Here is a 27626-nt window from a genome sequence, read left to right as displayed (position 1 = left end):
AAATGAAGTTTTGCAGAAATATTAGAAAGAGTACCTGCAAATAACTGTTTAAAATTAATATAATACATGGAACAAAATAGTTTTACAGTTTTCAATGATACCATCTAATATATATCTTGGCCTTAAAATTAAACTTTCTTATTAATATGTTACCATTTTATTTCAACAGGCACTTAGTATTTACTCTGTGTAGAGCTAGGCTCCATGGTAGATTCAGCACAAAAATATTAATAATATATATTCCTTTGTCCTTAGAGAAATTATAACCAAGTGCCACATTTGGTGTTGGTGAATGATAAATTGTTTTTAATAACATATCAATAATGTTTTTAAACTAAATGCTATTTTATTTTTTCACCATTTTAAATGATTTTATGTAGCAATATGATTAGTTGGTTAAGAATTTGGTTGAAATTCTAGGATTTCTGACTGCATGTAACTTATCTGAATGAACCTAATCAGTCTGCTCCTTTTAGATATTAGTCATATGTATACTATTATACCACAAGTTTGATGAGCTCTTAGCCCTTTGCAAAAGTTACATCTCACTTAATTTTTTAAAATGAGCATTCATAGAGAAAACCTTTGCAGATGTAAAAATATAAACCAATAAGAGAAGAAAGTTCTTTAATGAGTATTCAGCTATGTCAATTGCAAATTAACATATTTTAACCTTAGCAAACATTTTACAAAGCTTGGATAGTGATACAGCCACTTGAAAAATTCATTTCATTTTAGAGTTTATATTTCAGAGGTTTGATGCATATCTATTTTGAAACAAGTATTCTTGAAGTACAGTTAACATTTTCTGCATAATGCCAGAGGGACTGAAATAACATTTGGAGATTTTTATAAATCAGATGGTAGAGCAGGTGTGGATGTATAGCTAAAAAGTTGCAATTTAGTCCAGATGTAGATATATTAAAATCAGAAAATTATTTGGATGTGTGTGTGTGGGGGGAGAGAAATTTGTTAAAACAAGCTAAGGAGATAATCAGAATATATTTAAAATTTGGAAATGAATTATATTCTAATACTAAGGATCAAGACTTTCACTTCAGAATTGTTCATGTAAAAATGCTTTTAAGCCTCCACTTTTTTTTTTATTCTGAACATTAATCCAATCTAGTATAATATGGAACAACTGATAATTACTGGGGCTTGTAATCTATGACAACTTATGAATGGATAAGATAGGAAGTCTTAAATTCTATTTTTTTAAAACTCTGGATATGTCATTTAGCCATACTTTCACTAACTGGGAAAATGAAGATAATGCTTTGTCCATCTCAGAGGGAAAATCCGGATGGACTTAGAATGCTCTGAATGTTTCACAACAGTGCTTTGTTTTCTGAGGAATTTGTATAAATAGATAAATTTATACAGTTGCATGTATGCATAGTTCATGGTAAGATTTTTCAAGACTGAAAAATACTAATTATGGGTAGGGACAGTCTAGAGTGAAATAAGTGGGAAAGGACATGGACCTATAATGAGAGGAACAGAATATTAGCTGAAAACATTTATGGGATTAAAAAGAAAAATACTTTGGTTTAATAAAGTAAATTAATAAATGGAAGATATTTAGACTTAAAAATATTTAAGACATTTTCCAGTAGCATCACATAACCATGTGAACCTCAACTTTAATGAATTGGTGTATGTTATGATCAAAGTACGTACAGAGATTCCGGTACAGAAGACTAATTCTGTGTGGAACTGTGAAGGGGATGAAGTATACTTCAGTCACCCAGAGGACTAATTTTTGTTTCCACATCCTTTCTTCTTCTTGTATTGTGATGGCAGTAAAATAGGCAAAGGGTAAGAATTCTTCAAAAGAGTACTTGAACACTACAAAATCACTTTGTGCTTATTGTATTCTTTTTTTAAAAAGCCTACCACACAACTACATAATTTAAGAATAACAATAAAAATAAGTTTAATAAGTTTAAGACTGAAGATATTCTAAGGTATAATTCTCATAGATAAGTGGAAAGACACATGATAATGTTTATCACAACATCATTTATTTTTGTTTTTTAATTTTATTTTTGTTAGTTCTACTATATTATTTAAATAGAACAAAAAGTGAAAACAATTGTCTAGCAATACAGTCTGATTAAATAAATTATGGTTCATCTAACAATGGGGTATTATAAATATATTTGATATGGAAAGATGTTCGTGATAAACTAAATGGAAGGAAGGAAGACTATAAACTCTATCATTCCATTTTTTATAAAAAATAAATATTCACAAAAGAAAGCCTGGAAGGATATATACCAAATGTTGATAATAGCACTATGTGAATTTTGGAATTTCCTAGACAATAGTGAACTGGGCTTAGTTCAGTAATAGTAAATCAAAACATGTATTAAAGTAACCTAACACTGAACCACAGCATTCCCTGTATACGTAACATACCCTTTCTTGTACCCCGTCATTATCAACCCATTATCAGGTGTCTACTGTCCTCGGGCCCTCTTCTGCTTTCCTCAGGTGGAAATTTAGGCTTATTACCAGCCAACCTGGCAGGAGTCTGATACACTAGCTCTCCCTGAAGTATAAATTAATGATTATGGGAAGCGTACTTGGCTAGTGGTAGGGCTTCCGTCTTCCACATGGGAGGTCCGCAGTTCAAACCCTGGGCCTCCTTGACCCGTGTGGAGCTGGCCCACACGCAGTGCTGACACGCGCAAGGAGTGCTGTGCCACACAGGGGTGCCCCGTGTAGGGGAGCCCCATGACAAGGAGTGCACCCCATAAAGAGAGCTGCCCAGCATGAAAGAAAGTGCAGCCTGCCCAGGAATGGCGCTGCACATATGGAGAGCTGACACAGCAAGATGACACAACAAAAAGAAATACAGATTCCCGTGCTGCTGACAACAACAGAAACAGACAAAGAAGAAGATGCAGCAAATAGACACAGAGAACAGACAACTGGATGGGGGGAAGGGGAAATAAAGAAATCTTTAAAAAAATAAAAATAAAAAATAAATTAATTATTATGACACATATGCTTTGATGCTCACAGCCAATAGAATTCAGTAGTTTAAGAGCAAAGGTTTTGGCAAGTTCCAGTTCTGCTAATTGGTTGTGTGGCCTTGGGCAAATCTTAATTCCTCTAAGTCTCTGTAACCTCATTTTTAAACTGGTGGTAATAAAAGTGCTTAGCCCAGGAGGGCAATTGTGAGGGGGGTAGTCTGTGGCTGCACTGTGCCTGATGTGGCAAATGCTCTGTGAATATTAGCTACTGTTTAGAATGTAGTAGGAAAGATACCTGAACTCAAGAATATTTTTGTAGTGATGCAAGAGCAGTGGGCTAGTGGGAGAGAGATGCTGGTAAGGTGAGAGACATTCAGACAGTTTCAATATTACTCATGCGGTTGGCCTTGTGAACATGGATGATCTGCAAATGTCTATGAGCAGCCCATGTGTCCTATGCTGAGGTAAGTCCATGTGTGACAGGGTGGCATCCCCCTTACTGCCTAGCTGGAGATTGCCTGAGGATGTATCATGTTTAGCATAGAAGCCATGTATAACAGAAAACAAAATGACTACCACTTTGTTCCCAACCAAGTCTAGTTGTAATAATATGGCAGGTGCCTGGTTAATATTGCTGAATGACCTAATAAATTGGTGATTTGTATCTGAATGGGCAGGAAAGAAAAGCCCTTGAGTTGCAGGGGTGGGTGGTGGAGTGGAGGTGGGGTGGGAAGGGAGTACGCAGTCACATTAGGCCACAAGTAAAGAACGAGAGAAAGAATGAAAGGGGGAATTTTGGGAAATTAGGCAAGAGACAGAATCCATTGGATATTAAACATATTAAAAAAAAAAAAGGATGAGGTATAAAATGTATCCCAAGATCCTGAGGAGGATGGTAAAAAGACAAGGCAGGGAAAGTGGCAAGGCTAAGATCTAGCCTTAGAAGAAGAAAAGAAGGACTTTGGAGGCGAAGAATAAGGAAGGGAGAAAGTTTCAAGAGCATAGGTGAAAAGAGACTAGAGAATAATCCAGAACTTTGGCTATCTCACAGGAGAGAAAGAGGCAGATTGGATACCTAAATATTGGATATCTAAGATAATTGGAGAAAATTCCTCTAAGACTCAATCATTTGTAAATGGAGATAATATGCAAAACAGATATAATCTTTACATGAAAGCACAAATTACAAGCAAATGAAAAAGTGAGGAAACAAAGATAATCATATTAAGACTCCAATGATCAAAACCAAGTGGCTTCTACAGGAGACGCCTTATTAGACTCCATGTGCCAATGGGACGTGGTTCTTTAAAAACAACTCTCTAGGTTCTACTTCAAACTGTCTGGCTTGCAATTTCTCTAGAGATTCTGAGAACACTGTGCTATCTTTTGTGTCTCCCTGTATTGGGCGGGGGGGGGGGGGGGGGAGGAGGGCGGAGGGAGGTATAGAAGCAGTCTTCTGTGTTTCAATATTGAGCTGGTCTCTTTAAGGGCTTGTTTGAATTAATACAACTAAGGAGCACTGCAAATCTTGGTTTTCTGCTTGTAAAACCAGTACTTCACCCCTTTTATTGGAAGCTAAGGTTATATTATTCCAACTGCAGTCCAAGGGTTCAAAAGGAACTGTAAAGGCTGGTTGGTTTACCACAGTGAGCTCCCTCTGAAAATCATACCTTGCAGGTATGGTATGGCCACATAATAGATAGCTCTTGAATGAATCATAGTTACTCCCTTCTTCAGCAACCTAATCTAAGAGCAGACAGACAACTGGTACAGCTCACCAAAGTTGACCAGAAGATAAATTAGTAGAGGCAAATGTGACTTGGGGAGAACAGGAATTAAAATTTATATTGTACCTCTATGATTAAAGGAAATTCTGATACTTTTATTCTAAATATAATAATTTGGTTTTATATAACATCAGGAAAACCATTTTAAATGCAGTTTAATATTCTACATTTAAATAGTTCTTTAGGCATTACTACATTTTATCTTGTTTATTCTCATAACATCTTAAGGTAGGTGAAGAAAACTATTCCATCCCTATTTTATAGATAAATAAATTGACAGTCAAGGAAATTAATAACTTGTCCAAAGACTCTGCTAAAGGCATAAACAGGGCCAGAAAATAGAAGTGTTTGACTCCTGGATCAGTATATTTTTTAACTGAACCATGTCACTCATTTAGATTTTTTCACTTTAATAGAGAAGCTACTAATTAGGGAAGGCAGCAGCACTGATACATGCTACAATATGAATGAACCTCGGAAACATTATATTAAGTGAAAGAAGACACCTATTGTATGATTCTATTTGTATGAAGTGTTCAATATAAGCAAGTCTATAGAGACAAAAGACAGATTAGAAAGGGGTAGGGAAGGATAAGAGGAGTGCCTGCTAATGGCCACAAGGTATCTTTTTTCTTTTTCAGGTGATGGAAAAACTATAATACAGAGAAAGAGAGAGCAAGAGAGAGAGCGAGCGAGAGAGCATGCCACAGAAGCAAGAAGCTGAAATCAGTAAAACCTGGAAGAGAAGTTAGAGGTCAGCAGATACTGCCGTGTGCCTAGCCATATGATAGAGGAACCAAAGATCACTGGCAGATGGTCTTCAGGAAGAAAGCATTGTCCTGACGATGTCTTAATTTGGACATTTTCTAGCCTCAAAACTGTGAGCAAATAAATTCTCATTGCTCAAGCCAAACCATTTCATGGTATTTGCCTAAGCAGCCTAGGAAACAAAAATAAAATTCATTAAATTTAAAAAGTAATGTCATAAGATGGTAGAGAAAGGAACACTAAATAAACCTGAATGACAAGATTTATAGAGTATTCTTAATATAAACAGCACACAACAAATACTGCCAAGAATGGCTTGAATTAAGACTGGCCAGGGAAGCAGACTTGGCCCAGTGGATAGGGCGTCCGCCTACCACATGGGAGGTCTGCGGTTCAAACCCCGGGCCTCCTTGACCCGTGTGGAGCTGGCCCACGTGCAGTGCTGATGCGTGCAAGGGATGCCGTGCCATGCAGGGGTGTCCCCCACATAGGGGAGCCCCATGCGCAAGGAGCGCATCCTGTAAGGAGAGCCGCCCAGCGTGAAAGAAACTGCAGCCTGCCCAGGAATGGTGCCACACACATAGAGAGCTGATGCAACAAGATGACGCAACAAGAAGAAACACAGATTCCCGTGCCGCTGACAACAACAGAAGCGGACAAAGAAGAACACGCAGCAAATAGACCCAGTGAACAGACAATTCGGGTGGGTCGGGGGAGGGTAGAGAAAGAAATAAAATAAAAAAATCTTTAAAAAAAAAAAAAAGACTGGCCACACATACTCAACCACATGGAGGTAGGAGGGCAGAAGTCCTGTGAGGACCCCTGAAGATTGGAGAGCACCTGTACCCCAAAGTCAAAGCAAAGACTAAGTGAGCACGCTGGAACATGTAGGTGCCTAATAAATACTTCCTGAAGAAAATGGGGAACTTTGGGACATGAAGGCTCAGGGCCACCAGGTAGGAACAGAAGTGTTATGGTAAGAGGCTGTAGAACAGGTTATTGGATAGTGGACAGAGATGAAATCAGATTATAAACAGAAAATATGTAGTGGGGAAGAAGAGAACAGAGGAGCAGGATTAATATTACATTGTTTGAGGGAGTTATTTTTTAATTGTAGGAGGTGGAGTATGAGCTAGATCTTGAATGATGTGTATGATTGCTTTTTTTCTTTTCTTAAAAGAAAGCTTATTATTAAAACATCAGAAGAAATTTTAAAAGAGGAAAAAAATCACTACATTCATATTTTAATCATTATATTGCTTTCTGGCTTCTAGTCACAAATATATATTTTGACATAATCATAATTATAATGTAAATACAGTATTATGGTTTTTTGACTATGTAATATTATAATCATAAATATTTTCCCATGTTGTTGTTCAGTGGTCATACTGTTATTTTTAAAGTATATATAATATTCCAAGAGTTGGTGTGTAATAATTTATTTACCCCTTTTATTCATGTTGGTTAAAAGTTTTTTGGGTTTTTTTAAAGAAAGGGCTTGGGATGATGACATTTGTGGCCAATTTAGAAATGGAGGAGTGGATTTTTTTTTTAGGAGGTACTAGGGATTGAAGCCAGGAACTCATTAGTGCAAAGAAGGTGCTCAACCACTGAGCTACTCCCACTCTGCACTGAAAGTTATTTCTAATCATTCACTATTATAAATATGATCTTTACCTATAAATAACTTTCTTCTTCTGCACTGTTTCCTAAGCCTAAATTCTGCAGTTGATTATTTGATTGCTAGGTGCAAACATTTCTATGGATTAACAAAAAATATGATAATTTATACCAATAAATGAAGGGACACCTAATTACTGAAGTCTATACTAATTTTAATGAGTAAATATTTTCTTTTCATTTATTTAGTTACGCATAATTGAACATTTTGTGCTGGTTTATTTATGCGTATTTCTTGTGTTGTCTCTTTCTGCTCTTCAACAATTTACCTTCTTGGAGTCATGGAGCTTCCTTTCACAGTTGAATAAAATCTTTATATGTTATGGATATTAGCTCCTTATAAACCATAATGTTATAAATACTTTTTGTCAGTATGTTATTTTTATGTTGGGCAGTTTTTAAAGTCAGAAATGCTACCTTTTAGTAGGCAAAATCTGTCAATATTACCATTTGAACTTTTTAAGTATTGTTTTGTTCCCCATAATTAGGATAAGTTCTGCTCTTTATTACCTGTTTTTTTTTTTCTTACTTAGTTTGAGGTTTCTTTTGAGGTTTATTTTGGTGTACTTAGTTTATTTTGCTTTAGTTATACCTACACCACTTATAATTTCCCTTTTGTTAATAACCTTTATATTAAATCATGATTTTACTTCTGGATTTGCTATTCTGCTCTAAAGACACACAATGCCATTTTTACACAGCAACACACTCCTTTAGTAACCCATTCTAAATAGAATAGTTAGTGGCTCAACATGGTTCTTCTTTTCTAAACTATTTTCCCAAGATCTTATCCAATTGAACATATAACAATTGAACAAAGAAGGAAATAGTAGAGGATTCATTCTGGAGCCAAACAGTATTTAGGATCAGAGGAAGAGGGGCCGGGTAAGCTGTCTAGTGTCTTAAGTCACAGCAGCTGCATCCTTCCCAGATGGCTCTTGTGGCATGATTTTGGCTGTGCTTCTGGCATCCTAGCTTCCCTGGGCTCCTAACCATTTTCTAAGCCTGCTTCTTCCACTTTCTCAGAGATTCTGATTATCTAAGTAATATCCTTTCAATAAATTCCTTTGCTGTTTAGAGTTAGGTTCTGCTGTTTGTAACTAAGAAATCTTACTAAAGCACTTCTTTTTTGAAAATGTAAGCCATTTCCAGTTTTACTATACTACAGTGTGAACATCCTTTTTTCCACATTCCTTATGATTTTTTTTAAGACTAGTACCAAACTTGCCTGGCCACAAGAACCACCTGGAACACTTATTAAAAATAGAGTCTCAGGACTTTGGAGAGTCTAACAGTGTGTCTGGACTGACATGCAAGAATATACATTGTTAATAAGCCCCTTTCCCATTCACATACCCATGCCCAGAGCCCCAGATGTTTTTGGGGTAAAGCAGTTTTGGAAAACACTGTTTTAGACTAAACTCCTAGAAGATTTGCTAAGTCAACTATCTACTTTTGTAAGGGTGGGTGAGAGAAACCTTTTTAAAGAGGAAAAAAAAAAAAGGAAAAGGACTTCAATGTTTTCATGTGCCTTTCTAGAATTCACTGAAATGATTAATGAGCCAACACAGGCTTTGGTGTAACAAAGACATGGGTTTGAATCTCAGCTGTGTGACCCTGGACTACTTTTCTATGTCTACCAGAGACAATAAAAGCTTACCCATACGGATATTGTGAGGAGGAAATGAGAGAAAACTAGTCAAATGACTGGCATAGAGCAGGTTTCAGTTAATGAAAACACATTCCCTTTCTTCTCTCTTTGTCTTTTATTCCCATAAATCCCATATACACTATCACATCCTTTTTCAAATATGAAAGATGTTTACTTCCTATGTTCCCATTAATTACTTATTATATGCAATTTAAGATAACATGTTCTCCAATACTTTACTGTTCTAAAAAACTAAAATACTCAAAGAGGCAGCTTATTTTATAAGCCAGATTAAAAGGACAAAATGGGTAGCAGACTTGGCCCAGTGGTTAGGGCGTCCGTCTACCACATGGGAGGTCCGCGGTTCAAACCCCGGGCCTCCTTGACCCATGTGGAGCTGGCCCATGCGCAGTGCTGATGTGCGCAAGGAGTGCCGCGCCACGCAGGAGTGTCCCCCGCGTAGGGGAGCCCCACGCGCAAGGAGTGTGCCCCGTAAGGATAGCTGCCCAGCGCAAAAGAAAGTGCAGCCTGCCCAGGAATGGCGCCGCCCACACTTCCCGTGCTGCTGACAACAGAAGTGGACAAAGAAACAAGACGCAGCAAATAGACACAGAGAACAGACAACCGGGGGAGGGGGGGCATTAAATAAATTAAAAAAAAAAAAAAGGATGAAATGGAAGAGAGACGAGAGCAATATGATTTGACTTGGGTGAAGTACTGCATTTTAGGAAACCTGTTTTTAAATGAGAAATATGTATTTAGCTAATCTATCCTAAATTTATTCATCCCTCTTAAGACTAAAATATTGGCATGGCCTATTCAGAGTTTTATTTTATTTGTAAATTTATTTATTTAATTTTATAAATAATAATACATTCAAATGTCAAAATATTTTTTAAAATATAAGGTATATAGTAAAAAGTCTCCCCTTGAGGAAGCAAGAAAGAGAGATCTATGTGGTAGTAGATTTGAGTTAGAAACATCAGTTAGAAGTCATATTTAGCTTTATAGATAGTTACATATAGAAATATTTATAGATATGTATATATACATGAGTTAGATAATGTCCTTATTCTGTCAGCCGAGAAGGCCAAGAAGCAATAACACCCCAGTCGCAACAAGCACACCAAGTGCCCAGGGCTTGGTTTCTAATACCATTCTCCAATAAAAGGAATCAGGACTCCTTCAAGAAATGACTGATTCTAAGATTGTGGTAGAAAATATACAAGATGAGCTTTTCTTGTAGTGCCAGAAAATAAGGAAAAAAAGAAACAACAACAACAAAAAAACAAAGTTCACAGGAACAGGGCTATTTCAAAGGGCCACAGGAGCCAACTCAACTAGCTCCCAATAGCCACAGCTGAGAAAACAAGGACACAAACCAATTTATGCACACCAATGTTCACAGCAGCATTATTCACTATTGTCAAAAGCTGGAATCAGCCCAAATGCCCATCAACAGATGACTGGATAAATAAAATGTATAAAATGTGGTATAAACATACAATGGAATACTACTCATCTATAAGAAGGAATACAGTACAAACACATGGGATAACATGGATGAATCTTGAGGACTTTATGTTGAGTAAAGCAAGCCAGACATTGAAGGACAAATACTACATGACCTCTCTGAAATAAGTAAACCAAGCTGTCTCAGAGAGCTAGACAGAGAATGATAGGCTTAAAGGAAGCTGGGGGGGAGAGGGAAGTTTGCAAGCTGACACCTACATGGGTGAAATCTATGATAAGCTGGAGGTAAGTATTTGTACAGGGAAGGGATAAGATGGGACCATAGGCATAACTTTGGGTGGGGCTTTGCAGGCTTGAGGGGGTCTAGGGTTGTGAGGATGGGTCAGATGGCCCAAGGAACTGGGGGGAAGGCTGGGGGGAACATTTGAACATTGGAGATTATCAGGTATATGGTTGAAACTATAATGTTGAGAAAATTCTTTAGAAACTATAAGAAGAATTACTTGTTTAAGATGCTTAAGGGGGGGCATCTGGCACAGGGCAGGCTTCTAGGGAGTGTGTGAGTGCTCATTTTGTCATAGTGTGTTGTATCATCGGGTGGAAATCCATATAATGAGTGTGAAGGTATACCCACATCCTGGGGAGGACTGATGTTCTCAAACAGAGGGAACTGTGTCTCTCGAGAGAATTGGTGGCCCATCCCAATGGGTTAGGGCAGTCTAGTATGTCAAGCCCTCACCATTGTTGCAAGTATCTGTGAATCTGGTCCTTCAAGTAATGAAGATTTATTGTCACTGTGGGTCCTGAGGGGAGGGGAGAGGGGTATATAATAGATGGAATCAGGGTAACTGGGGGGCAATGGAAGTGTTCCACAAGATCAAGCAATGATGGATCTAGGACATGTTAAATTACACCAAAAATGTATAAAAGTCTATAGGCTAAAATGTAAACCATAATGTAAAACATAAGGTAACTAAAATTTTAGAAATCTGTACCATCTAAAATATAAACCATAATGTAAACCAAAATGGAACCAAGTTTGAAAACTGTTTCAATATCTGTACGTCAGCTGCAGCAAATATAACATGGACATGTAAAAAGATCATTGCTGGGGAAGGGGAAAAGGGTTTGATGTTGGATATATGGGAATTCCCTATATTGTACATGTGAATTACTGTGATCTAAAACTTTTGTGAAGACAAAATTAAAAATTAGGAGGAAAAAAAAAAGGATGTAGACATTGAGGAAGAAATGAAAGAAACTGCCTTGCCACTGTACATACATGGCAACACCTATTACAGTGATGAAACACAAAACATCAAAAAAAAGAGCTTTATAATATTTTTTATTTTGTAATACCCCAATTTATTTTTACTTTATTTTTTCTAAATTAGTATGTATTCTATTTCTAATCTTTAAGTCCATAACTATATTTCATTTTCCTATTAATTGAATATGGCAATATCTTAGGCTTCATTTTTTAAGAAGTTTTGGACCACAGAGAGTTTCAGCTATGGCAGGGGAAGAACACTGGTGTGGGATGTTATTGATGGGGGGCACATGGTAGGGAGGACATGTATATAGGGTACATAAAAATGTTTGGATATATGTTGGGTATTTTCACAGTAGTCACAGTTACAAATGACAACTGAGGGAGTGCTGAGTTCCTACTCAGGGGAGCTTTATCCCATTCCCCAATGGAACAGCAACAATCTCCCAAGTGCAATGGCAAAGAGCAACAAGGAAGGATGGTCCAACAATGAACTCTTGATACTGATGACTATGCTTATGAGCTTGTGTGCTTGAAATATGAACTAGGCCTAGAGCTGCAGGGTGCCTAAGAGTTACCTCCTGAGAACCTCCATGTTGCTCAAATGTGGCTACTCTCTAAGCCAAACTTGGCATGTAAATGCATTACCTTTCCCCCAGCGTGGGACATGACTCCTGGGGTTGAGCCTTCCTGGTACTGAGAGATTAGTATCAAGCATCAGCTGGTGATGTAACTAGAAAAAGACCTTGAATAAAAGGGTTAACCCAGACCAGCCGTATATCTCAGCCTACGTGTAGGATCATGTGTTAAAAACTGCTTTTTGACCTTGAATAAAAAGGGGAAATGGCAAAGACAAATGAGTTTATATGGCTAAGAGTCTTCAAAAAAGAGTTCAGAGGTCATCAGAGGGGTTGTGCTTACACAAACCTCAGCAGGACCATAGAGACAGCCAAAGTAGATAAAAACCCAGGTGCTGGTTCTCCTGAGAGCTACGGAGACCCACAGGTTCTATGGTCAAGGCAAATGGCTCTGGAATTCAGTGCTGTGTCAGTTGGCCCAGGAATTGGTGTTCCTGAGTTGGACTCAGATGTGACCTGTCTACACATGCCTCTTCTGTCAGTTTTACTGAATCTGTGGTTGGCAATAGGGTTGATGTATACTCAGGAGACTTGAATCTCTGGATTCCATGTGCCAGCTGAGCCCTGAGCCTCAGCAGACTTGCAACTCCTACCCTCTGGTTCATTGGGCTTACCCTGGTCAGCTAACAGGGAGGTGAAGATGGTCAACCACCACACCAGGGAACCGAGAGTGCCTTCAACAGCAAGTAGGAGAATCACATCCATCATCCATGTGGAATCTAAGGCCCCTCTCAATATAGAGGTGGAGTGGACATCACCATCTCAGGGTCCACAGGATGGAGGAATAAAATATGGATTAGAGTGGACTTACTGATATTCTACTATGGAACTATTGTGACTAGTAATGGAAGAAATTGTAGCATTGATGTGGAGAAAGTGACAGTTGCTGAGGGCAGGAAGAGGGAAGAAGAGATGTGATGTGGGGGCATTTTCTGGACTTGGAGCTATCCTAAATATATTGCAGGGACAGATGCTGGACATTATATATCCTGCCATAATCCACTGAATGGACTGGGGGAGAACATAAACTGTAATATAAACTATTATCCATGTGGTGCAGCAGTACTCCAAAATGTATTTACCAAATGCAAAGAATGTGTCACAATGATGAAAAAAAAATAGCCATAACGGAAACAATTTGAGCAAAAACAACAAAAAACCCACAAAGTAGTATTAGATGAAAACACAAAATATAAATATTCTTGAATCCATAAATATATAAATGAAAGAATAAATTAATAAATGGAGAAGAGACAAATCTCCCATGCAAAAGAAATTTAAAGAATTTATATAGATATCCTGCCCTAAAGGAAGGGAAGCATAACTCCCCACTCCTTAAATGTGGTCTGCATATAGAGAGTTCCTTCCAGAGAGTAGTATGGATGGGGCAGGAGGTGGTGGTTTTGGAGAATAAATTTACAGGGGAGAAAAACTTACCTTTCCTTATATGATATGATGAAAATGGCCCTGTGGGGAAGCGGACTTGGCTCAACAGATAGAGTGTCCGCCTACCACATGGGAGGTCCAGGGTTCAAACCCAGGGCTTCCTGACCTGTGTGATGAGCTGGCCCAAGTGCAGTGCTCATGTGTGCAAGGAGTGCTGTGCCATACAGGGGTGTCGCCAGCATAGAGGAGACCCACGCGCAAGGAGTGCGTCCCATAATGAGATCTGCCAGTGCAAAACAAGTGCAGCCTGCCCAGTGTATCACCGCACACACAGAGAGCTGATGCAGCAAGATGACGCAACAAAAAAAGAGACACAGATTCCTGGTGCCACTGACAAGAATATAAGCAGACATAGAAGAACACACAGCAAATGGACACAGAGAACAGACAATTGGTGGGTGGGGGGGGGAGGGGGTGGGCAGGGAAGGGGAGAGAAATAAATAAAAAATAAATCTTTAAAAAAAAAAAATGGCCCTTTGCCTCTGTGGTCTTCCTTCCAAAAGCCCATATCCCCAGTATAACCATGAGGAAAACATCAGAAAAGGGCCTCATACAAACTATCTAAACTCCTTAAAACTCTCAAGAGCATCAAAACAAGGAATGTCTACAAAACTGTCACACCCAAGTGAAACCTAAGGAGACATGGCAACTAAATCTAATGTGGTATCCTGGATAAGATGCCAGAGCAGCAAAAGGACATTAGAGAAAACTAAGGATATCTGAATAAACTATAAAGTTTAATTAATACTAATGTATCTAAATTGGTTCATTAATTGTAACAAGCAAGATGTTAATAACAGGGGAAACTGTGCAGGGGAGCAGGGGTAGGGGAGCCATCATATGGGAATTCTCCTGAACTACCTTCTCAATTTTTCTGTAAATCTAAAAAGTGCTATAAAAATTGTCTATTTAAAAATAAAAGGCTTCCCTATATTATCTCATTCACCTACTTCCTATTATCCCAAATAAGTAAAATTGTTATTAATTTCTTGTCTAGGGAAGTGGACGTGGCTCAGCTGATATAGCATCCACCTACCATATAGAGGGTCCAGGGTTAATACCCAGGGACTCCTGACTGGTGTGGTGAGCTGGCCCATGTGCAGAACTGCCATGTGCAAGGAGTGCACCCTGTAAGGAGAGCTGCCCCATGTGAAACAAGCGCAGCCCACCCAGGAGGGGCATCACACACATGGAGAGCTGACGCAGCAAGATGACGCAACAGAAAAGAGACACAGTTTCCCAGTGTGGCCAAGGGTGTATGTAGACAGAGAGAGCAGACAATGGGGGGAGGGGGAGAAAGAAATAATAAAATAAAAAATTTCTTGTCTATACATCCATAGGTTTTAAAAATTTATATTCAAGCAAATAAGAATATATATTTCATGTCCTAATTTCTATGCAAATTGTACCACAGTGTATGTGCAATGCTATGTGTCTTGTTTTTCTTACTGGACAATGTAATTTGGAGATCTCTAAATATCAGCACACGAGGTGTTTCTCCATCTTTTTTTATGACTGCATGGATGCGACTGTTTAAGTGTTTCACAACTTATTTAGCAAGTTGTCTATTATGATCTTCTAAGTTGTTTGCAATCAGTTGTTATTATCAAGTTTGCAATGAATAACTTTGTAAACACATCATTTCACTCATAAGTATATCTATACATTAATTCCTAGAAATGCAACTGCAGGGTCAAAGTGGGTGTGTATTTCCATTTCAGAAAGATATTGACAAACTACCCTCTGCAATAAGTGTACCAATTTGCACTCCCTCTAGCAGTATATGAGAGTGCCTCACCAATTCAATTTACTATCAAACTTTAGGGTTTTGCTAATCTGATCAATGAAAATTGGTATCTCAACAGGTTTATTTTTTACTGATCTTATTAATATTAACAGTATTTAGTTTTTGTTTTTATCACCCCCTTGCCTTGTGGCTCTCTGTGTGCTGTCTGCTCTCTCTGTCTATTTGCTGTGTGTTCTTCTGTGTCTGTATTTATTTATTTAATTTCCCCTCCCCCCTTGCGGCTTGCTTGCCGTCTGCTCTGTGTCCATTTGCTGTGCACTCTTCTGTGTTCTTGCTTGTCTCCCTTTTTGTTGCGTCACCTTGCTGAGTCAGCTCTCTGCAGCATGCAGGTGAGTCTGCCTTCACAAGGAGGCCCCAGGACGTGAACCCAGGTAGACAAGAGCCCAACTGATTGAGCCACAGCCGCTTCTCAACAGTATTTAGTTTTAACAGTACTTTATTTTGAGGGAAGAAAGGCCAAAGCTGAACTCTAAAACAACAGTTTCCAAGACTGGTATTATCCATAAATTAAAGAATATCACAACTATTTATATTTCAGCATTAACAGTTCCTGATATAATAAATTGCACAAATTTATTCTTGCTGCTCTTTCCTGTTATTAATCATAAAGGTGCCTTCATCTAGTTACAGACAGCCACTAGTTCTAAAAAGCCTTGAGGAATCTACAACTCTGGGAGTCATCCAGAGCAGCTCTTCCAAAAGGAGAATCTAGAATATGAGAAGAATTTCAATTCTGTAAGGAACTCAAGAGGACATCTTCAGAAAGTGTTTGCCACATTAATTCCCTGCTTTATCTAGTTTATAAAATAAAAATTCCACATACCGTTTTGACATATTTTGGATCACTAGTATAAGGAATTCACTTGCATACAAATTTCATATAGTTAGTTTAAGACTGGTTTATTTATTCTTTTTATCACACTCACTCTCAAAAGAGTATTTGAAGCATCAGAATCTTAGAATTCTAAACTACCTGGTTTAACTTCCTACCAAACCTGGAAATCCCTTTGTAATATACCTAAAAGATGGCCATCTGGACTCAGCTCACTTCTTCATAAGGTAGCTCATATTGTTGAATAGCTCTCTTAGGGCAAAGTTCTTTTCTAAAATCTGCTCCTCTAAAATTTTAGCCTCCTGGTCATAGTTGGGCTGGTTGGAAGGAAACACATTAAATTTATTCCCTTTTCTATATGGCAGTCCATTAAGAAACAGTGGCACCTTTCTTATAAAGGATAAACATTTCAGTTCCCTCAACAACTCCTCAAATAAACCATTTCCAAATTCCAATATACCAATTTCCATTGGAAAGAGTATTGGACACTGCACACAAGGCTTCAGTTGTAGACTAAATATCAAAAGAAATGGGACTTTAAATCCTTTAATTGGGCTTTGTCATGGTTAAAAGTTCCTTGCCATGTAGTAGTTTTGTAAAGTAAGGCAAATTATTAATCTGACAAAGGTTTGATTTCCTCATTTGTGGCAAGATGATAATAATTGTATTTTTACCCACCAGATGCTATTTGAGAACTAAGCTCAATAATGAGCAAAGTCCCTGGCACATAGATAGTGTTTAATAAATATCAGCAATTATTGTAGTATAGCATGGAGAAAAGAGAGTGAGATTTGGAATTGGACCATATAGGTACAGACCCTAGCTTTTCTACTTACAGCAAGACCTTGAAGAATTTATTTAACTTCTCTGGGCCTCAAGTTTCCTTATTTATAAAAATGGTATGGTGGGAAGTGGCTGTGGCTCAATCAGATGAGCTCCTGTCTACCATATGGGAGGCTCTCGGTACATGTCCCGGAGCCTCCTTGAGAAGGCAGGCTTGCCTGTATGCTGGAGAGCACCATCCGGCCCGCAGATGCCATGGAGGGCCGACTCATTACTGAGTGGTGCAACAAAAAGAGAAGGGAGACAGGGGAGAATACAGAAGAGCCTGCAGTGAGTGGACACAGAGAGCAGACAGCAAGCAAGCCACAAAGGGGCAGGGGGAAATTAAAAAAAAAAAGAACATACAGCAAATGGATACAGAGAGCAAACAGCACACAAAAAGCCACAAGGGAGGGAGGGGGGATAAAAAAAAAGATATGGTAATAATTCCTATCTTCTAGGACTTTTTTTTAGTAATCTCAAGGAGAGAATTATATTTTATTTCATATTTTGAAGGCACATTCATAAGAATTGATCATGTACTGAGCAAAAAGAAAAGCTGTTGGCTTCTATTATTTTTTGAAAATCTTTACACTCATATTAATACTAGAAATCAGCCTATAATACTTCTTTCTTTTATATCTTTGGCTGATTTTGGTAATAGAGTTATCTTAGCCTTATAGAATGAACTGGGAAATAGTCCCCAATTTTTGGTTGCCTAGAAAATATTGTATAAAATTAGGATCCTCTATTCCTTGAAATTTTAACAAAACTTGTTTGGAAAATCAACTGCACTTTTCTTTGTGGGAACACTTAATCATTGCTTCAATTTCTTTAATAGTTAAAGGGCCATTTGATTTTTTTGAGAAAGACTTGGTAATGATATATTTTTCTAATAATATGGTCATTTCATCTAAGATTGTGAAGATGTTGGCAAAATTTAAGAGCATTATCTTTTAAAAATTTTTTTCTTTATTGGGAATTATTTCTCTTCTTTCATTCCTAATATTGTTCATTTATCTTCTCTCCTCTTCTGATCAAAGTTGCCAAAGGTTTTTCTATTTTGTTAGTTTTTTCCAAAAATATCAAATTTTATTTCATTGATCTTCACTATTGTATCCTTGTTTTCTACTTCTCTGATTGTTGCTCTTATGTTTATCATATTTCTCTATGATCTTTAGGCTTACTCTTTTCTTCTTATATAATTATTTAAGGCTAGACATTTCAAAGCACCACTTTGGCTGCCTCCCACAAATTTTGATATAAAGTGTTTTGTTATCACTCATTTCTAGATAATTTTGTATTTTCATTATAATTTCTTCTCAAACCCAAAAGTTATGTAGCAGTGTGTAAAATTATAAATAAGACAAGGATGCCTGCTACCAACATTCTATATGAAGTTCTAGCCAGTGAATAAATATATCATGAACCAGGGATTATGAGTGACTTATCAGATGACACTGAGGTTCATTTTAAAAGGGGGGGGGGGGGGGAGACTAAGACATTTCTAGTTAAAAGAAAGAGCTATCTTTATTTTTTTAATTAAATACTTTTTAATTTTTAAAAAACTACTTAGATTATATGAATGTTACATAAAAAATGTAGGGGATTCCCATACACCCCACTCCCCAACCCTCTTACACTTTCCCACATTAAAAACATCCTTCATTAGTGTGGTACATTTGTTACAACTGATGAACACATATTGGAGCATTGCCACTAAGTGTGATTATAAGTTTACGTTGTAGTTTACACTCTCTCCTGCACAATAGTTGTAAGTTATGACAAGATATATAATTGCCTATATCTGTCATTGCAAAGACATTCAGGACAATTGCAATGTCCTGAAAATATACCAATATTACACTTATTTTTCCCTCTTCCTCCCCTCAGAACCTCTGGTGGCCACTGCCTCCACATCAATGATAAAAGTTCTTCCATTGCTAGAATAACAATAAGTCTATAGTAGAATAATAGTAAGTCTACTCTGGTCCATCGTTCATTCCCCAATCCTGGGGATTCTGAGATGGTGATGTCCACCCTGACTATAATTGAGAGAGGCCTTAGATGCCATGGGACAGATGGATGGGACTATCTTGCTTGCAGTTGTAGAGAAAGAGTTATGCTTAAAAGAAAAATATTTAGACTTCTCATCTGCAATACTGAAAGCTGGAAGTCAGTGCATTGGCATCTACAGTCTATTGAGAGAGAAGAACTCAAGAAAGCTAGACCCAACTGTTACAAACTCAAGTAAAGAATTATATTTTATTTCACATTTTGAAGGAATATTTCTGTAATATGATCATGTACTCAGCATAAATAATAAAGTTTTACAAACTCAAAGAGAGGTATTATAAATCACATTCTTTAATCAGTACACCCCCAAATTAAATAATAAAAAGGTAACAACATCCCCCCTTCAAAGAAAACCTACTTAGTTACTTAGAAATTAGGAAATATTCTTCTAAATAATCCTTGGACCAAAGGAAAAAACAATGATAAATTAGAGTATTGAGAGAATAATGAAAAGGAGAATAATTCATTTTTAAAACTATGAGACATAAAGTTTTACTTATAGGAAAATTTATATCGTTAAACACCTCCATTATTGAAAAAATGATGAGAAATAAAAGAACTATTAGTTTCTAGAATTTTTTTATTTCTGAAAAACAAAAACAAAATAACAAAAGAAACTAGGAAAATAAAATTAATAAAAAGAAGCAAAATTTTAATGTCATGAGTACCCACAGCAATTAACAGATTCAGCCCAATCCCAATCGAAATTCCAACAACCTTCTTTGCATAAATGGAAAAGTCAATCACCAAATTTATATGGAAGGGTAAGGGGCCCCAAATAGCCAAAGTCATTTTGAAACTAACAAAGTTGTAAGACTCACACTTCTGCTCTTAAAACTTATTACAAAGCCAGAGTAATCAAAACAGCAGGGTAAGGAAGTGGATGTAGCTCAAGCAATTGAGCTCCCACCCACCACACGGGAGGTCCCAGGTTCAGTTCCCGGTGCCTTCAAAAGAAGATAAGCAAGACAGTGAGCTTACAAAGCAGGCTGGCGCAGCGAGCTGATGCAATAAGATAACACAACAAGAGACACAAGGAGAAAAACATATTGAGAGACACAACAAAGTAGGCAGCAGAGGTGGCTCAAGCGATTAAGTGCCTCCCTCCCAAATGGGAAGTCCTAGGTTCAGTTCCTGGTGTCTGCTAAAAAGACTAGCACACAACAGACACAGCAAATGCAAACAATGAGGGGATGGGGGAAATAAATAAATAAAATAAATCTTAACACCAAAACAGCAGGGAACTGGCACAAGGACAGAAATATACACCAATGGAATAGAATCAACAGATGAGAAATTAACCCTCATATTTATGATCAACTGAATTTTGAAAAGGGGACAAAGACCACTCAATTGGAAAAGAACAGTCTCTTCAAAAAATGATGCTGGTAAAACCAGATCGTCATAAGCAAAAGAATGAAAGTAGATCACTATCTCACACCATATATAAAAATCAACTCGAAATGGAACAAGGATCTAAATATAAGAGGCAGAACTATAAAACTCCTCTAAGAACATGTAGGGGAGCACCTTCAGGACCTTGTGTTCACAATGTTTCTTAGGCTTTACACCCCAAAGCACAAGAAACAAAAGAAAAAACAGATAAATGGAACCTCATTAAAATTAAAAACGTTTGCACCTCAAAGAACTTTATCATGAAAGTAAAATGATGACCTACATAATGGAAGAAAATATTTAGAAGTAATATATCTTATAAGAGTTTAATATTCAGAATATATAAAGAAATCCTACAACTCAAGGACAAAAATAAAACCAACTCAATTAAAAAAATGGGGAAAAGTCTTGAATAGACATTTCTCCAAAGAAGATATACAAATGGCCAAAAAGCACATGAAAAGTTGCTCAACATTAGTCATTAGGGAAATGCAAATCTAAACCATGATGAGATACCATTTCACACCCATTAGAATGGCCACTATTAAAAGAACAGAAAATTCAAGTGTTGTAGAAGATGTGGAGAAACAGAAACACTCATTTATAGTTGGTGGGAATGTGAAATGGTGTAGCTGCTGTGGAAAACAGGCAGGTCCTCAGAAAGTGAAGTATAGAATTACCATATGAGCTGTCTATTCCACTTCTAGGTATATACCCAAAAGAACTGAAAGCAGAGACCTGAACAGATATTTGCACACCAATGTTCATAGTGGCCTTATTCACAATTGCCAAAGGATGGAAGCAACCCAAATGTCCATCAACCAATGAATGGATAAATAAAATGTGGTATATAATTACAATGAAATATTATTCAGCCATCGAAAGGACTGAAGTCCTGACAAATGTTATAACATGGACATTGTAGCAATTTTATATAATTGATGAATTCCAAGAAGAAATATTGGATTATGCTTGTAATCTGATCTGTACCTGGGCATCATTGAGTTATGATTAGGGCATTGAGTCCCCACGCCTTGGTGGATGGGGACTCACAGATAAAAGGCATGGCAAAGAACAGAGTTGAGGGCTTTTGATGTTGGAGTTTGATGCTGAAGACTTAAACTGGAGCCCTGGGAAGTCAGCACACAGAGGAAAGAGAAGCCAGGCCCAGGAAGGAACCTCGAAGCCAGAGTAAAGCAAGCCCTAGGAACGCAGGAACACAGGAAGCCTGAACCCTCACAGATGTCAGCAGCCATCTTGCTCCAAATAGACTTTGGTGAGGGAAGTAACTTAAGCTTTATGACCTGGTATCTGTAAGCTCCTACCCCAAATAAATACCCTTTATAAAAACCAACCAATTTCTGGTATTTTGTATCAGCACCCCTTTGGCTGACTAATACAGACATCATGTTAAGTGAAATAAGCCACACAAAAGAAGAAATATTGTATAATATCACTGAAATGAAATAATTAGAATAGGCAAACTCAGTAGAGTCAAAATCTAGAATATAGGTTACCAGGGGACAGGATGGGGATAGGGAATGGGAAGTTAAGGCTTAAAATGTACAGTGTTACTATTTGGGATGATGGAAAAATTTTGGTATTGGATGGTGGTAATAGTAATACATCATTGTGAACAATTAACAGCAGTGAATTATATACTTGAATGATGTTAAAGGAGAAATTTTAGGTTGATTATGTTAACAAGAATAAAAGTTTTTTAAAAATCCATGGAACTGCACAACATAAAAAGTGAACCCTAAGTTAAACTATGGACTATAGTTAATAGTACCATTATAAAAGTGTGCTTTCATCAACTATAACAAATGTATCACACTAAAGCAGGGTATTAATAACAGGGTGGTATACAGGAATCCTGTAGTTTATGCACGATCATTCTATAAACCCACAATCTGTATAATAAAAAAATTAATGTCATGGAAAGTAAAAATGATAATAAGCATAAATAAATCCAAAATCTAATGTTTTGGGAAGAACAACAAAATAAAGGCCTTGCAACCTAGTTAATAATAAAAGATAAAAATAGACAAAATTAAAAATCAGATTTCAGGCATAACTATGGATAGAGATTTTTTTTAAAAATATGCTAATTTATGGCTTTAATTTTGAAATCATAGAGAAAACAGGGATTTCCTGGCAAAGTAGAAATAATCCAAACTGACCCTGAAAGAAGTGATATTTTGTAGTTGTTGTTTTATTAAATTTTTTTAAAAAAGATACATAGATGACAAAAAAATGTTACATTAAAAAATATAAGAGGTTCCCACATACCCCACCCTCCACCCACCACTCCTCTCACATCAACAACCTCTTTTATCATTGCGGCACATTCACTGCATTTGGTGAATACATTTTGGAGCACTGCTGCACCGCATGGATTATAGTTCACATTGTAGTTTACGCTATCCCCCAGTATATTCAGTGGGTTATGGCAGGATATATAATGTCCAGCATCTGTCCCTGCAATATTATTTAGGACAACTCCAAGTCTCAAAAATGCCCCCACATCACCTCTCTTCTTCCCTCTCCCTCACTTCAGCAATTATGATATTTTAAGTAATCAAATTACTACAGAAAATACTGGAAAGATGAAACATCTACCAATGAAAGGAGCACCAGAATTGGATGAGTTTATAATAAAATTTTACCTAAAGATACTGGGTTCCCAGTTAAGTTTTATCTAACTTTTAAAAAAGAGATAGCCCAATGTTATTTACCATATTTATTTTAGAAAGTTTGGTTAACTTTTAACATTAAATTCTGATAAAATTAGTGCCTTACAAATAAAATAATTTATAGACCAATTTCATTTATGAATATAGATGCTAAAGTTATAAATAAAAGATAAGCCTGTAGGAAACAATAAATAAAAAGAAATAACGTAGGGTTTATTTCATGAAAGCAAAGATGCTCGATATCAGGAAATTCATCACCACTAATCCATCTCACCAGTTGATTAAGGAGAAAAAAACAAACTATGATATCAATAGATGCAGAAAAGTCATTTGACCAAATCCAAAAGCATTTCTAATAAAGCATCTACTAGAACTAGAAAGAAAAATATTAAAAATATGGAATATTTACCCCAAAAAAGGCAATCAAATATAATTCCAAGTGGCATAACATCAAATAATTTCAATTAAAATCAGGAACTAGGCATGGATGCTCACTGTCACCATTATTACTGAGGTGCAAATGAAGTTAATAAGACATGAACAAGACAAGAAATAGAAGAACAGATATAAATATCAGAAAAGAATAAATAAATCCTTTTGTGGGAGAGATTTATGGTATAACTTCATAACTAGAAAAGTAGAAAATCCAGCAGACACTTACAAAAACCACTAGAATAAGAGAATTTTGTGAGGTGGGTAGATAGAAGACAAATATACAAAAATCAATAGCTTTCCTCTATTCTATCAACAAATAATTGGAAACTGAAATAGGAAAAATACTCCATTTATAGTAGAGAGAAGAATGATAAAGTAATAAATTTAACAAGATAAGGAAAGAAACATATTAGAATAAAACTATAAAATCGTATTTAAAAACATAAAATAGAATTTATAGAAATGGAAAGACAAACCATATTCTTAAATGGGAAGACTTTTATACTATTGAGAAGATTAAAAATGTCAATTCTCCAAAGCTTAGTATATCAACATAATGCAATTCCAGTTAGAATTACTGTTGGAACTAGAATTTAATAACATTATCTTAACATTTATGTGGAAGAATAAAGGCTTGTGAATATATAAGAAAAGTATAAAGACTGGAGAGAGAAAAACTTTACAAGGTACTTATTGGATCCTTTGGATTAGAGATAAATAAAATCATCTTAAAGTTAAATGGAAGAATAACTGCCTACAAATATATGTATATGTATGTGTGTATGTTCACATACATATGAACAGTGGAGAAAGTATAGCCTTATTAGCTATGAGGCAATGCTATTAAGTCACTGTATTCAAATCAATATGACATTAATGCTACATCAAATACACTAGCAGAGCAGAAGAGAGAACAAAGTAATAGATCCTAGTACATATGAAATTTTAACATGACTGATACTTCTATTCAGTGGAGAGGATGGATTATTTAATAAATAATACTGACGCAAGTAGCTATCAATTTGGAAGAAAACAAAATTGGATCCCTATATCTTATACCATATAAAGTCCATATGTATTAATGGCTTGAATGAAAACCTAGGAGACTGCATGTATGAGAATGAGAGAGACTGTTTTAACCAAGGCAAACCCAAAACAATGAAAGATAGTCATTTGATCATATTAAAATGAAAACTTTGGTATGGTGAATTTTACCATAAATGAAGTCCACAGGAAAATTATAGATTAGGAAAAAGATGAATATAGAAGGTAAAGAATTAACATCTATACTATGCCAATTGTTCTTTTTTATTTTTAAAGGAGCTTTAGATTACATAAATATTACATAAAAAATATACATGATTCCCATATGTCCCACCCCTTCCCCCTCCCACACTATCCCACATTAACAACATCTTTCATTAGTGTGGTACATTTGTTACAATTGATGAACACATACTGAAGCATTGCTACTAACTGGACTATAGTTCACATTATAGTTTACACTCTGCCCCGCACAATTTTATAGGTTATGACAAAATGTATAATGGTATGTATTCATTATTGCAATGTCATGCAGGACAAATCCAACATCCTGAAAATGTCCGCATGTTATACCTATTCTTCCCTCTCCCTCTCCTTAGAACCTCTGGTGGCCACTGCCTTTATATCAATGATAAAAGTTCTCCCATTGCTAGAATAATAGTAAGCCTATAATATAATAATACACATTGTCTAGGAAAATTCCAATAAAGCAATAAAATATTGGCAAAATCTAAGAACAGATAATTTACACAAGAGAAAATCGGAATATCTGATTATTTTTTATTTTACCTGATGTTTTCATTTACATCTGGTTTCATGTTACTACTTAAATTGATTTAATGGGTCTAAAACTTAACTCAGTATCTTCTCTAGCAACACCAGGTTCCCTCCTGATTCCCCTAGTTAGTAGTATGCTCCCATCATTAAAGACTCCCGAGCATAAGAGTTCAGAGCCCTCTGAGACTCCTCTCCCTTGTCTACTCAGACATGAATCCACCTCCCTGGTCCTGCCTAGTCCTCTAAACTGTGATTCTATCTTAGCCTTCCCGTGAGAGCAGTGGACAGGGCTGAGTAGACAAAGTGGGGAAAGCACACAAAACTTTAGTCTGGCTGGGTTTGCTTTCCCTATCTGCCATTTACCAGCCATTTGGTACAGGCAGGTTACATTTCTGGGCCTTAGTTCTCTCCTCTGTAAGACGGATAACTATACCTGTTTTTCACAATCACTGTGAGGACTGACAAAAGTCTATCCTTAACATGGTAACTAGCACACATAAGGACCTAAAATTGTTATTTCCCTCTCCTTCTTCAGTCTCTTATGGTCAGTCTTGGGCCTAGGTTACTGGCAAAGATATTTTCTAGTGGCTACTGGGCTCTAACCATTTGATGTTCAGAATACTTCCACACATTGCTAACAGATTAATTTTGCTAAGATACTGCCTTTATTGTATTTTTCTCCTGATTAACAATTTTCAGTGATTCCTTACTGCCTTCAGGGAAAAAAACCACAAAGTCCTCAGCCTTACTCCCAAGACACTCTTTCCTCTGAGGTACACAGAAATTAAAAACCTTGCCCAAATGACTTGATATGGGCAGATGTACAATAGATATCACTCCCAGACCAGCTCTGTTTCATAGTGCTGAAGGGTGCTATGAAACACTGGAGCCTACCTCCCTACCTTCTCTCTAGGATCAACTGTGCTACAGCATCTGACTGTGTAAAGGGCATACCAAGCAGAGCAATGATTACCAGAGTACTGTGAGCAGAACTTAAACCAACACAATTGGCATTATGGCTTGGTCCCATGGAGAGGTAACATGTATGATGTTGCAAACCTGGAGCTTAGATCTATTAACTACAGTTCAAAGAGGAACTTGTACACTGATTAGTATTAAGTATTGAACCTGTATGCCTGATGATTATGATGACATCTTTTCTATTCTAGATAATATGTCGAGAGATATTGAGCATGTTAAAAATCTTGGTAAATTTAATTCATTTTCTAAGTAGTTAATGAATGTGCCTGTAAGAGAAAGGAATGGCTCTCCTAAGTACTATCTTGATTTTGCTTGTCATATACTTGTCTTGTTGTTGCCGATACTGTCTTTGTGAGTTTATGTCTAAGGCAGTGCCTCCCCATACCTCTCTTAGCTGTCCTGACACCAGCTAGTCTACCACAACCTCTCCCTAGAGTTAACCAACAGCATAAAGAACTCAAGGAAGAATCTTGTTCTTTGGGAGGATGCAGCTTCTGAAGGCACCTGGCCTTTCTCACTCTTGTGGTCCAGTATGTCATGGCTGGCCCCCTTTTTGGGTACACCTACCACCATATTCTTTTTCTTTTTAGTGGCACCATGTATCTTCAAAATTTTAATTAAGTTTATTTCTTACAGAATCAATGCCTTATTAGTCATGCAGGGATTTTATCCAGTTCTAACTGGGGTGCTGGACCTGTCTTCCCTCAACCACAATAGAATATCCGAGGGTTTTACACCTTGTCAGGTAGGGCCTACTCCCCCTAACAAGCAGGAAGTAGCTACAGAAGAATGACCATTACCCTTCAGTGACCCCTTAAGAATAAGGGGGGAATTGAGGCAGGTTAGAATAGGGAAAGGGAAGATTTGGGTCACATTTGGGGCCTGACAGACAATATGGCTGGCAGACAACACAGCCAGCAGACCATATGGCTGTGAGAACCTGCCTGGAAACCTCCTGAGGGATCCTGCAAGATCCCAGCTACAAGAATGTTTTTTTAGTGAGAATCGGATTCGGGGTCAAGGGAAAGCCCTGGATACCCTAAAAGGCCTCACATTGGACC

At 37.0% G+C, this 27626-nt stretch overlaps 1 protein-coding gene across 1 annotated transcript in view; it reads right to left on the bottom strand.

Annotated features, from left to right (window-relative positions):
* LEKR1 (leucine, glutamate and lysine rich 1) overlaps window positions 1-27626 on the bottom strand; it is a 275552-nt gene that overhangs the window by 105410 nt on the left and 142516 nt on the right. The window lies entirely within an intron of this gene.

Source organism: Dasypus novemcinctus, chromosome 4, assembly GCF_030445035.2.
Source record: "Dasypus novemcinctus isolate mDasNov1 chromosome 4, mDasNov1.1.hap2, whole genome shotgun sequence".
In the NCBI taxonomy this organism is placed as follows: Eukaryota; Metazoa; Chordata; class Mammalia; order Cingulata; family Dasypodidae; genus Dasypus; species Dasypus novemcinctus.
The sequence above is the reverse complement of the archived record's forward strand: the minus strand, read 5'-3'. Positions and strand labels throughout refer to the sequence as shown.